The sequence below is a fragment of the Lissotriton vulgaris genome, chromosome 8 (assembly GCF_964263255.1).
Source record: "Lissotriton vulgaris chromosome 8, aLisVul1.2, whole genome shotgun sequence".
Lineage (NCBI taxonomy): Eukaryota > Metazoa > Chordata > Amphibia > Caudata > Salamandridae > Lissotriton > Lissotriton vulgaris.
In genome coordinates this window covers 890,191,319-890,203,401 of record NC_141696.1, presented here as the reverse complement: position 1 = coordinate 890,203,401, position 12,083 = coordinate 890,191,319, and positions in this window count along the sequence as shown.

The window sequence follows — 12,083 nt, the reverse complement described above, 5'->3', positions numbered from 1 at the left end:
CTTCAGTGTTCAGAGTCCATACAACAGCAACAAGTTCAGAAAAAAGTGGGGGATCACCACACAAAAAGGCAGAACATTACTGGTTATGTAGTTGGACCCATAAGCTTTTAAACTGCACTGAACCCCAGATGAGGCAGATTACGTGGTTTGTGTGAAGAATGTTATTCTGAAATATTAAAAGATTTGGAGTAATGCTCCTTGTAGTTATTAATTTTTTTCAAGCTGACAATTAGACATTTGACAAGCAGACCTCCTCAATGGGAAACCTTAGCAATTCAGCCCATAGCTTTACCACACTTGATTGATATCCATTAGTATACGGTGTATGCTACTGGCTATTGAGTGATTCATAAATCAGAGCTGGTTGGGAGTATAGTCACCCTGTATGTCTCCAATCTGAAGTGGGAAAGTATTCAGGCACTCAAGGACTTTCAGCTGATTACTCAGGTGCATAAAAGGTCCTAGTTTGTGTTGGGATTTGGAGTAAACATTTGCTAATCTATTGTACTCTGATTGGCTGGTCATCACAGAAAAATGTCTAATGGGGTTGTCATTACAGCTTTTCAAATTATGTTGTATGTGCCAGACCATATGTGATACTCAAAAATGTACAAACATCTAATGCTGTTGTCATCAGTCAGAAGTACACGATCGAATGTCCATCTCCTGGGGACATTCTTTGCTTTTGCAAAAAATGATTTGAAATGTGTATGGCCAAAATGTAGAGTTGTCTATGTGGCTCGGTGAGAACTCCAAAAGATAATGAGTCACCTACAATGGATATACTTTATTAATATTGCTCGAATATTTTTACACCGAATCTAAAATGTATCAAATGGATAGTGAAAACTTTGCTAAACATATGCATTTCTTAAGATATTATGTAATAGGAGAATTTGACAAACAACCCTGGTCCATGAAGACCAGGGGCCTCATTTATGGCAATTTGGCATAGGACTGCATAACAAGGCACCTCACTGCTCTGCCCTATGCCAAAGTGAAAGGGCAGGATTGCACTGTATTTAACCAATATGGTGCATTCCTGTCTTTTCTTCCTGCGCTGGTGCCGTTTTGGCAGCCTATCGCCAGCCTAGGCACCCTGCATGATGATGCAAGGGTGCCTCTGTTGCAGCAGGATTGTTTTTGTGCAGGAAGGGGCACCTTCCTGCACGAAAACAATCCTACAAAGGCGTTTTACTCTTTCTATGGAAAGAGGAACAAAGAGGAGAAATTAACATATTTCTCCTCCTTAGTCCTCACCTCAGGAGGCGTATGGTTTGACACTTCCCCAAGTCTGCACCACTTTGTAAATCGGGGGCAGTGTAAAATTCCATGGGTGCTGCATTTGAAAATCCAATACAACGTCAACAGAACACCTCCCGGGCGCAGAGTAAGGTGATGCAGCGATTTTCACAGTATCGCCTTACTCATGCTTTATGAGGCCACTCAAAGCCACGCATGGTGGCTTTTTGTGACTTCACATTTCTTTTTGAGAGTCCTGCGTCACGCATATACCACTTTACGTGGTGCAAAAGATATACAGGGCTCTCATAAATATGCCCCCAGTTTCATTAAAAAGTAGTGCTGGTTTTGAAATATTTTTACAAATTATTTCTCAAAGAATAACAAATTGATTACTGGTAACTAATTGGGGCATGGTAACTAATTGGGGCAACACAGAAACAGCAGCCTGAAATGAGGTTGCTCCCATGTTGCCCTTGTGCAATATGCTAGCATGACCGTCTATTGCACTTGCTATCGTAGAAACAGTCAAAAATGGTGAAAATTGTTTTTGGGTTTTTTATTTTGTGCAAAGTTTCCGTAACATGTGGCTTCTCCTGTCTTTTTCAACTGGCCGAGAGGGTAACCTATTGTCCCCAATGAAGTTCGTCGTTAAAACCAGCATGTTACGGCACAGTGCGCGCCTTTGAAAAGTAGCCTGAAGTTCTGACAGAAATGAGTACATTTCCAAAGGTGCACATCATGGCATTACAGCCCGACTCTAATGTAATAAGAGAATGAACGATCTGCGGTGAACCTCGGCGCTATTATAGCGGCCAGTCTCTCAAATGTACCGAGTAGAGAGCGGAGCCGGACGCAACAAAGGCACTCTCCCCACTCTGATTCGCGCAGCGCCGGCACAAAACACGATTTCTCTTTTCAGCTCGTCTGAAAAGACGGTTAGCAACAACAGGCCATGAACAAACGGCCTTGACAGACAATGTATGCATCCTGCTGTAATTATGCGCCTGCAATGTCGTGCTTACCCATTGTGGATTTATATCCAAAGGACAAGCGGTAGCACATCGAGGTTTTTGTGTCTATTGATTGAGAAGGGGCTCTCTAAATAGAACTGCGGTCAATTTCCCAATTGGCGGATGTGAATGCGGTCTTGTAGACAGTGGACGTGACTTTTTGGCCCTTCGGCTCATACGAAATTTAAACACAGATAGGTTTATCGCGCGCAGAATGAATTGATTTATTATCTATTTGCAAATATATATATTTTTTAAATTAGAGATTGTCTGTTTTTTAGAAATGCATGCATTTCTTGAATTTGGCTTTAATCAGACACCATGGCCATCATTAGCAATGGCCAATACCGGTTTGCACCGGACTTGGACCACCTACATTACCAATGGCCTGTTAATCCACACAGTAACTTCGCCCCCCTGGAGTTAACAATACCAGGAGTGCCGGAGTTATTGGGAAATTACAAATAGGCACAACAACATAGAAATGCGGTGAGATTTTTCCGTGAGTGGGGTCTTTAACTCCTCTCTCTCTCTACATGGGTGTGACTATTGTAGGTGATCACTCCATCTGAGAGTCTTAAGGTATTGGATAAGATGGTCTCACCCACATGACATGACAAGCTTCATCATCTAGCATCACATCCACCCTGGTGAGGTACTACTACCAGCCTATTAAATTTGAAGCTTATCCTTGGTTTAGTATATGTATACAAAATTTGATAAAATGTGAGTATTTTCAGAATTCATAAGCTGATGTTTGGAGAAAAGTGGTTGAAATGCCAAAATATATTTAAAGCTGATATTTGAATGATAGATCATGCTGCATGGGGAGACTTATTACTAATATCATCACCTTGGTACCAATGGCATGGCATCTATGACTGTTATGGTTACCAGAGGTGGGTAGAACCTGCAAAGTTTATCTCTGCGGAATCCCACAGAGTTGCATAAAAACTCCACGAGATTCCACAGCTATGCCAATAGGCAGACAGTATGCACATTGGGCTGCTCTAGATGCTATTTAGTACCGGCAGCGCGAGCAGTGCTGAAAAATAAGTGCAGATGGCACCATGCGGTGCACAAGAGTGCATGGCCATTCAACTTGATTTTGTTGCAGCTTTAATAGAAAATTGACTTGCGCTGCAGCAAAGCTACTCGAGAAGCAATGCTCTGACCGCCACCACTCGCAGCCGCCAGCGTTAGAAAATTGCGCTAGGGAATGCCAAATCTTGCTCGCATTTCTGGAGGCTCAAGGGAAAAAAGTTCTGCCATGCGGCGATTGCAAGAATTTGCCCAGAACTCCTGCTTTCAAGGGTCATGCAGAGTCACCAAATTCTTTCAATACCGTGGACAGAATGTTAATGGGTAACCCATGTGTAGGCATTTCAAACTGATGAAGCATTTTATTTCCCTTTTCCCTTTTTTACCCTTTTCCCTCGTTTCCCCCTCAATTGTTTCTTCCCTTTTCTGCTGTGCCTTCTCGCCTTACCCTTGATTCCCTCCCACCCTCCCTTGGTGTTGTGACCACGTCCCCCCTACAACCCCACTTAAGGGAACTCTGCCTGAGGAAATCTACTATGTGTGTATATATATGTATATAGGGATAACTCTAATCACTAGTATATGCAGTAGACCTTTGTACCATCTACCGTTCCTATGTGACTCTTAAAGTATATCCAGTCATATTCCATCCCTATGTATATAGAGATAACTCTGATCACTAGAATATGCAGTAGACCGTTGTGCTCTCTTCCATTTCTATGTGACTCTTAGAGTATATCCACTCGTATCCCTTCCCTATGTATATAGAGATAACTCTAATCACTAGTATATGCAGTAGACCTTTGTACTCTACTATTCCTATTTGACTCTTAGAGTATATCCATTTGTATCCCCTCCCTATGTATATAGAGATAACTCTAATCACTAGTATATGCAGTAGACCGTTGTGCTGTCTTTCATTTCTATGTGACTCTTAGAGTATATCAACTTGTTTCCCTTCCCTATGTATATAGAGATAACTCTAATCACTAGTATATGCTGTAGACCTTTATACTATCTACCATTCATATGTGACTCTTAGAGTATATCCACTTGTATCTCCTCCTTGTGTGACTTTACATCTTGTACATTTGTAATTTTTTCCGTGTGTATCCTCTTTGTAACGCATGTAATCCTAAGTCCTTATGTTTTTCAACTGGTGCTTATGTAAAGCGCTCTGACACCTACGGGTAAAGTTCGGGCTATAGAAAATCGCATAAATAAATAATAAAAAAAAAAGGTCCTGCCTCGTGGTAAACTAGCACAGAGGCATCACTTATGTCATCTTGTCTGATGTGGTTCTACAAAAACACCAATAACCTCTGTTATTAGTTAATATGAATTTATGTAAAATAAGTAGCTCTTATTACAGAAATGGTTGCAATATCCTGATGTAAAGGTAAACCATATTACGACACCCAATGCAAATCGCTTAGATATGTTTTTTAATGACAGAAAACGTGTTAGGAATATGGAAAGCCCTTGTATCAATCAAATTTCTATACACACCAAACATCATAAAACAATAAAAAATATATAAATATTAGTAGATTTAAATGTAAACCATTGTTACTGCAGGCTTCATTAAAATTGCTAGGCGTTTTTATCATTATATTTCTTTTAATACACAACTTACAATGAGCAATGCTTTGACAATAGAACAGAGTCTCACAAATTTGCACATATGGCCCACTGTGGTGTAGCTAGGGGTGTGGATAGTGCAACGGGGACCTTGCAAACATTTTTCTCCTGGAAACATTTGTTATGTTTTCAAAAACAAACTACCATATATTCGTTGGTCCGTTAGTGGTGTGATGTTGCTAGCCTGCAAGCCAACTCTAATAAATATTTCCAGCACCACTGGATAGGGAACGTGTGCCATCGAGTGTAAGAGATAAACAGAGGGACATATGTACAAATCAGCAAAAGAATAATGCAGAAGAAATGAATACCCAAAGCAGGACAAATGAGGGATGTACAGATGTTGCGAAATTGTATGCAAATCACTGTAATTCACATTTCCAGAATCACTGTGTTTTTTTATAGAAGGCAGGAAATGCTTGGAATCATCAACAATTAAAATGAATACTTGACTAATATCTAAGAGTTGCTGGTCAACAAATTATTGTTAAAGGCAGGGGAAACCCAATAAACCCTTGTAGGCTTGGGCACAGAGTAGTTGAGGTCAGGGGGTGCTACAAGGGACTTATTTCAAACAGATTTAAAATCATTAATGAGTTGTACATACGTAACAAACTCTTATGTATCCACAGGATAACCGTCTTGTTTCAACTGCAACAAATATGTTGGTGGAAGGTGAAAGGAACATATAGAGCAAAAATCGTATTGAATGTTCAAAATTTTCTCTTTACTGAAAACAGAAGTAGGGAGACAAATACAAATAAAGTGAAGCAAAAAAGGTCATGAAAAGAGATCAATCAAATTTACACTACAATTCATAACTGAGAACATCAACTCCAGGTATTTGAAGACACAACCAAAATTAATTAATAAAGAAGGGTTGCGAATTGGTGACAAGGCAACCAAACAGGAGATGATGGAGTGTCGACGTTTCGGTCTAGGTAGCATTCGTCAGATAGACCATCATCAGGACGGTGTTTTTTATGCAGGAAAAAACTCCCTATACAAAATGATAAATACAACATAATCAACAAATGTCTTTAAAATAAGAAGTACATTAGAAAAAAATACATTAATAGAGAAATACATGCTCTATACGTCAGATAAAATTCATGTAGCCATCTTATATCCCACAGGTCACTCCTTCCTAGTAACCCCTGAGAAGCAGTTTCTAAAATGAAACTAAGGCAGTATAGACAAAATCATAAATCTGCTTGTCTTAGTCTAATAAATCTAATGCGTTAAAAAATCATGAAAATATATACAGTTATTCCTTAATCAAAAGAGGAACAAATGTTCATTTAAAAAAAAAAGGGCGGCTTGTCAACAATTTCATTAGATTTCAACATAGAATATTTACAAACATTTCTAAATTCCCATATGCTTGAAGTAGCCATTTACTTTGCATTGCAGAAAATAATGCATATATCCGAACATCAATCATAAAAACAGAAAAACTTAATTTGGTTTGTCACCTTGAATCCTACAGTGGATTATTTATGAGCACGGAAACAGCAGTGGCATATGGCAAAGATGTCGCATATGAGTGCATGAACAACAATGACGTGTGGCCAGAATGTCCGACACGGAGCTTCAGCTGAAAATAAATAAGTGGAGTTCTATAGGAAGTCGGATTCAATGACCATGAATTGAATTCGTATGATAAGTTAAACCAGATATCATACCTTAAATTTGAAAGAATACGCGTTGAAGCTGGTTGCCAGATTTCACGTAAGGATCTACTTTCCAAAGTTCCTGTTGGAAGTTAATAGTAAGTTGTTTGAATGGTCTATGGCATATAAGGTAGTTTAATTACCAAAATGCAGCATTAAGTTGTAGTACCGATCTGGCTGCATATTGCTACTGACACCGATCTGTGTTAAAGGTATCACATGGCAGAGATGGGGTATCAATTAGCACTAGTCCGAGTATAATCGGGTTCAAAAAACTTATAGTGCTGAAGAGTTACTAGTGTCAAATAGTGTCACGTGGCATATAAACCTAATAGAGTAAAATTGCATTTTTTAAAGACCATTTGGAGCAGCGTTGTCATCTTATTACAAGTAAGGGTTGCTAGTATCGAATGTCAGATGAAACTTCATTTTAAAAAGCAAACTAAGGGGCAGCGTTATCTTATTGCTAAAGAGTTAGAAAAACGTTAGACTTAACGAGGGCTTAGAATACCTCGCATCAGTTGTGTTCAACCAGACCCCACGAAGGCACTTACTTGAAACAGACTTGAGAGCCGGCAAAAAGACGCGTCGTCGTCAGTTGTTTAGTAAACAATGACAACCTTCGATAAAGCGAGTTTTATGTCCGTGAACCGGAATTATGACATCTTGTCACTCACATCACTCACCACTCGATGATGTTGCAGGCATAAAACGGAAGTGCAAAAAAAGATCAACAATGTTTCATGGAGCTGTGCAACATATGTGTTGGAAAGTGGATTATTGGTAGGGCCAAATGTAGGTCTGCCACTCGCAATAAGGCCACTAACACAGATTATGGCTCAGAATAGATTTTAGAAAATTATTCCTCTGCTCAACCCTTGGTAACGTGGCTGTGAGCAGGCAGCTTAACTTCAAAGACAGGTATGTAAAACATTTACAAACACCAAGTCAGTGAATAATTAAGACACAAAACAAAAATAAAAATCCAACACCAATTTTTAAAAATAGGAAATATTTTTATTTTTTAAATGACACCAAAATGAAACAAATCCACTGTGGGGAACCAGAGATATGAATTTTTAAAGATTAGTCACTTTCTAGCGATTAGAAACCAACAGTGTCCCTTTCAGTCATTTTGTTTGCTCTGACAGGGACACATTCATGTTCTGAAATTGTTCTGGAGGATTTCTCACCACTCTGGTGTAGCCTTCTCCAGCAGGCTGGGTCCAGTTAGAACTCCTTCCTGAAGTTCTTCTTGCGGGCCCCAAACTATCCAACACACAATCCAAGGTTCTGGAATCTCCAAGAGGGTCCTTGAAATTGTGAGACTTCAATTCCACAATCCACTTGAACAAAACCCTTACAAATCCACTGGTAGTTCTCCAGGCTGGGGATTCTTTGTGGTGATGCCCAAGTGAGCTCAGTTAAGCTGTAGCTTGCAGGGAGTCCACTTTTTAGTCCTTTTGAAGCAGGTTTGATACACAGGGCTGTAGTTTCAAATGGTGCAAAAAAGGCACAATCTCATTTTTCTAGCTTTTGAAAATGCACATCTGAAATCTTAAGCACAGACCCTTCTGATTCTCTTAAGTTTCAAGCATCAGATCTGAGAGACTCTGCCCCTCTCAGATACTTATTCCAAATTCTCCAGGTCAAGCAGGAGGTCACTCTTGACCAATGGGAGCAGGGCAACTCCCCAAGGATATGACCACATCCTGTATAGTGTGGCATTATTTTGTAGCAGAGTGCACCAAATCCTACAGATTCATAATGGCTGATTTTCCAGCAGGGAGGTAAGAGCTGGCTAAACACACCCCTAGGATGGCTCCTTTCCATAGACTCTCCCCCTTAAATCTGCTAATTCTTTCCCTAATCCTAGCTCTGGCTTTGGGTCAAGAGAGTTGTAAATGACACTGAGGCCATCCCCTTCCCTTTGAAGACCATGGTTTACGACTCCTTCCCGTGCTCTGGCATTCCTGTGTAGCAGCACCCTGCCCTCCTAGCAGAGCTGGTTAACTCCAGGGGCTCTTTATAACCTCTTCAATGCAGCCTGGCTAATCCACTTAACTCTGCCCAATCAGGACAGACCATTGGAAGGCTGAATCTGGACTTACAAACAAGAAAGTCTTATTACTTCTGGTATGTACATTTTAGGAGAAATTCAACAATATGATATTGAAGGATTCATCACTACCATTCTGGGAAGTCTTTGAATTGAAGTTCTATCATTATCCTATCAGGAGTCATTAGTTAATAACTTTTTACCATGTTAACCTATGTGGAATGGGATTTGCAACTGGAAAAATGACTTGGGCCATTTTTCCAGCACTAGGGCATATTAAAACATATTTTATAAGTACTTTGCTTAAATCTACAGGACCCCCACCCCATGGGACAACTAGGGGAGACTTTAGGAGTTGTGAATCTGTAGAAATAATGCAGATCCTCCCTCCACAGTGCTCCTAGTAACAACGTCGAATTTGGGAAGCACTTTATCACAATGTGGGGAGTGAAATGTGAAATTTCACTTAACTCAAGGCATATAAAGCTCATTTTTATAAGGGTCTACGTTATAAATACCTTACCCCCCACCCCTGCGACACCTAGGGGAGCCCTCTGCACCTGTCACCGGATCCTGAATGGCAGGGGCACCTCGTCCACTGAAGAAACTGATTGAAGTTTACGAACCTGCTCGAGCGCTCAGATCCACGGGTGGGGGTCTACTGAGGATCCCCAGGGTTAAGAAAGCTCGCATGGGAGGCAGGTCCTTTAGGTGCCTAGCGGCAAACTACTGGAATAAACTCCCAGTGGACTTGCGCGGGGAACCTGAGGAAGCGAGGTTCCGAGCGAAATTAAAAACCTACCTCTACGCCAAATAACTGGCTGCTTGGCAGCTGTGTGCCCTGCTTGCCGCCTCTCCCACTTTTTCAGCGCGTGGACACGCCGGTGCGCGTAACTCAGCACTCTATAAATGTCCCTATCATTATTATTATTATTATTGTCCCTAATATGCCGAAACATTGTAAGTTATCCCTTTTTAAGTGCCCCAAACACCAAAGTTTAGTTTGGGCACAATTTACTTTTTAAAAGCAGTCCTGACACCCAGGGCTACTTTTAAACTGAGTTCAGGTTTCAGCAGTGCACACATGCAAGTGCAGAAAAAGCTGCTGGCCTCTACACTGCCATTCCCTATTGTGGGCTTGGGACTTCTAGATAGTTTTAATCCCCTTACCCTATTATTTAATGGGTTCGGATAGGGTAGGCCATGCCAAGCACAGGGGTACCCCATACCATAGTATACCCCAGTGTATGTAGCTGTTTTCACTGTATTCTAAATGTGTCACTTTCAGCATAGCACTGGCCTTGGGCCTGGTTAAGCAAAGCCCATGGTCATTCAGAGTCAAATACCACCAGTGCCATTCAGCAAAAAGTTGTGGGTTGCCCAGGGCACAGGATGACTTTGCAACAATATGTATCCTGGCTCACAGACCAGAGAATGGGGGTGAGTGTCTCCAATCCGACCAAAGAAAATAAAAAAAAATATTAGCAAAGAGCATCTAGATATACAGGTAGATGCAATCACATTAAAGAAGAACAAAACTTTAGAAAAGTTTCAACGAGTTTCTCTGTCACAGGGGTCACAATCAAAGCCAATTTCAAAGTAGTGGAAATCAAAGCGGTGGCGTGAGCGACAAAGGCCCTTAGCTCAAGTGGATACATTTGCAGGAGCATAGCTGCCAATAGAACAGCAGACGTAGTGTCTTGCACTATCTGGTGGGGAGCCTAGCGGCCCATTATACTTGCCTACTTTAATGGGATACCAGTGCTTCATTTGAGCCAATGGTTTCGGTGCTCGGCACTTAATTGCCAACACCAGCACTTAGGGCTCTACCACATGGTGGCGCTGTTTGTTTTATTTAGAAATTACCACAACATTTATTAATTGAATATACAATAAAAAGAACTAATGTCTGTCTTCCAAGCCAATCATATAGCTCTGGCGGGCTGGAGTAGTCTGAAGTGCTGCATTTGTAGGAAAGTGATGTTAGTAGGTGTGTTTGTACTGCAATGGCAACCTCGACCAGGCAACGGGTGGTGTAAACTGCAGTGACCTCCTGACGAGAGCCCTGGCACATAATTTTTTACACATCAAGCACTTGGGCATACTGAGCCCTTGCTGTTTCTTTGAGTCCACGATTTCTCCATCAGATACCTTCAAGCATTTCGTTTCGATTCATACATTTGAACACAATGCATATTGTGTGTCCAATTTTATGCGGAACTCACAAGCAATATGTGTGTAGCTTGTCCATATGTTATGGCCCTACAAATATTTATAGACTTGTGAATCTGCTATTTGCCAAATGGCAAGTATTGTGTTTATATGCTAGTCATGCTTATTTGCGTAGTAGAAATGCTGCATTAAATTCAACATGGAAGCACCATTCTAATTAGCCTGCTGAGCACTGTGAAGGTATATTGAGATCTCAGTGTCAGTGTATGTCCTAGCTTCCTTGCATAGACTGTTTAGTGACTAGTAATAGGCATAGTGGGAAGATTATTGAACATTAATATGATGAAAAGTACCAAACATACACAAGTGACATCTTGGCACATATTTACAGGTCATACAGAAGAGGATGATGACAACAAACATGAGGATGTCAAGACAGTTAACCTGCATTGGCGGAACTTCAATCCAAGTACCCCAGCTGCATGCCACTCTCTTACTAGAAGGTAGATCTAAGTAAGTATGTATTCGGTACTTGTATAGTGCTCAAAACTTGCCAAAAAAGGCAGCAGAGCACTGTAAATGGTCAAAGGCAAGTATACAGTCAACAATTGCATGAGATAGGCGAGAATGTGGCAGGGGACTTTAAAACATAAGGAAGAGAACAGACTGAGCATGATCTGGACTTAAGAAACAATGGCTCAGCAAATATAGATATTTGGTTTGAAAAGCTCTAAAAATTTTCATGAAAAGATTTATGCACAGACGTTACAGAATGTGAAAAATGGATTGTTAATTGGAGCGTATGTGGGTGGTCATCAAGTAATCATGCAACAATTTCAGACCAGGTCAGGTTAAATCTAACTAATTTAAACCTGAGCTCAACCCTTGGTAGCTGTAGCACATGGCAGACAGGTTTAGCTTAGGAGAAATGTATAACATGTTTATCAGTACCAAAACAGTTATAAGTAGAAAACAAAAAACAATAAAAATCCCATTCCAATTTATAAAAAATTGAGTAAACTTTAATGAGCAGATAGAAACCAAAATGACAAAAAAATCGAATGTAGATAACCAGAGATATGAGTTTTAGAAATGTGAAATATTTTAGGGCCAAAAAGCAAAGCACCAACCATAGGTAACTGGTCACTTTGGACGATCAAATTAAAAATTTAAGGCCGACCCAAAATCAAGAGCAGATTGGAAACAGTGTTCAGTTCAGTAAATCTTTATTTCAAAGAATAA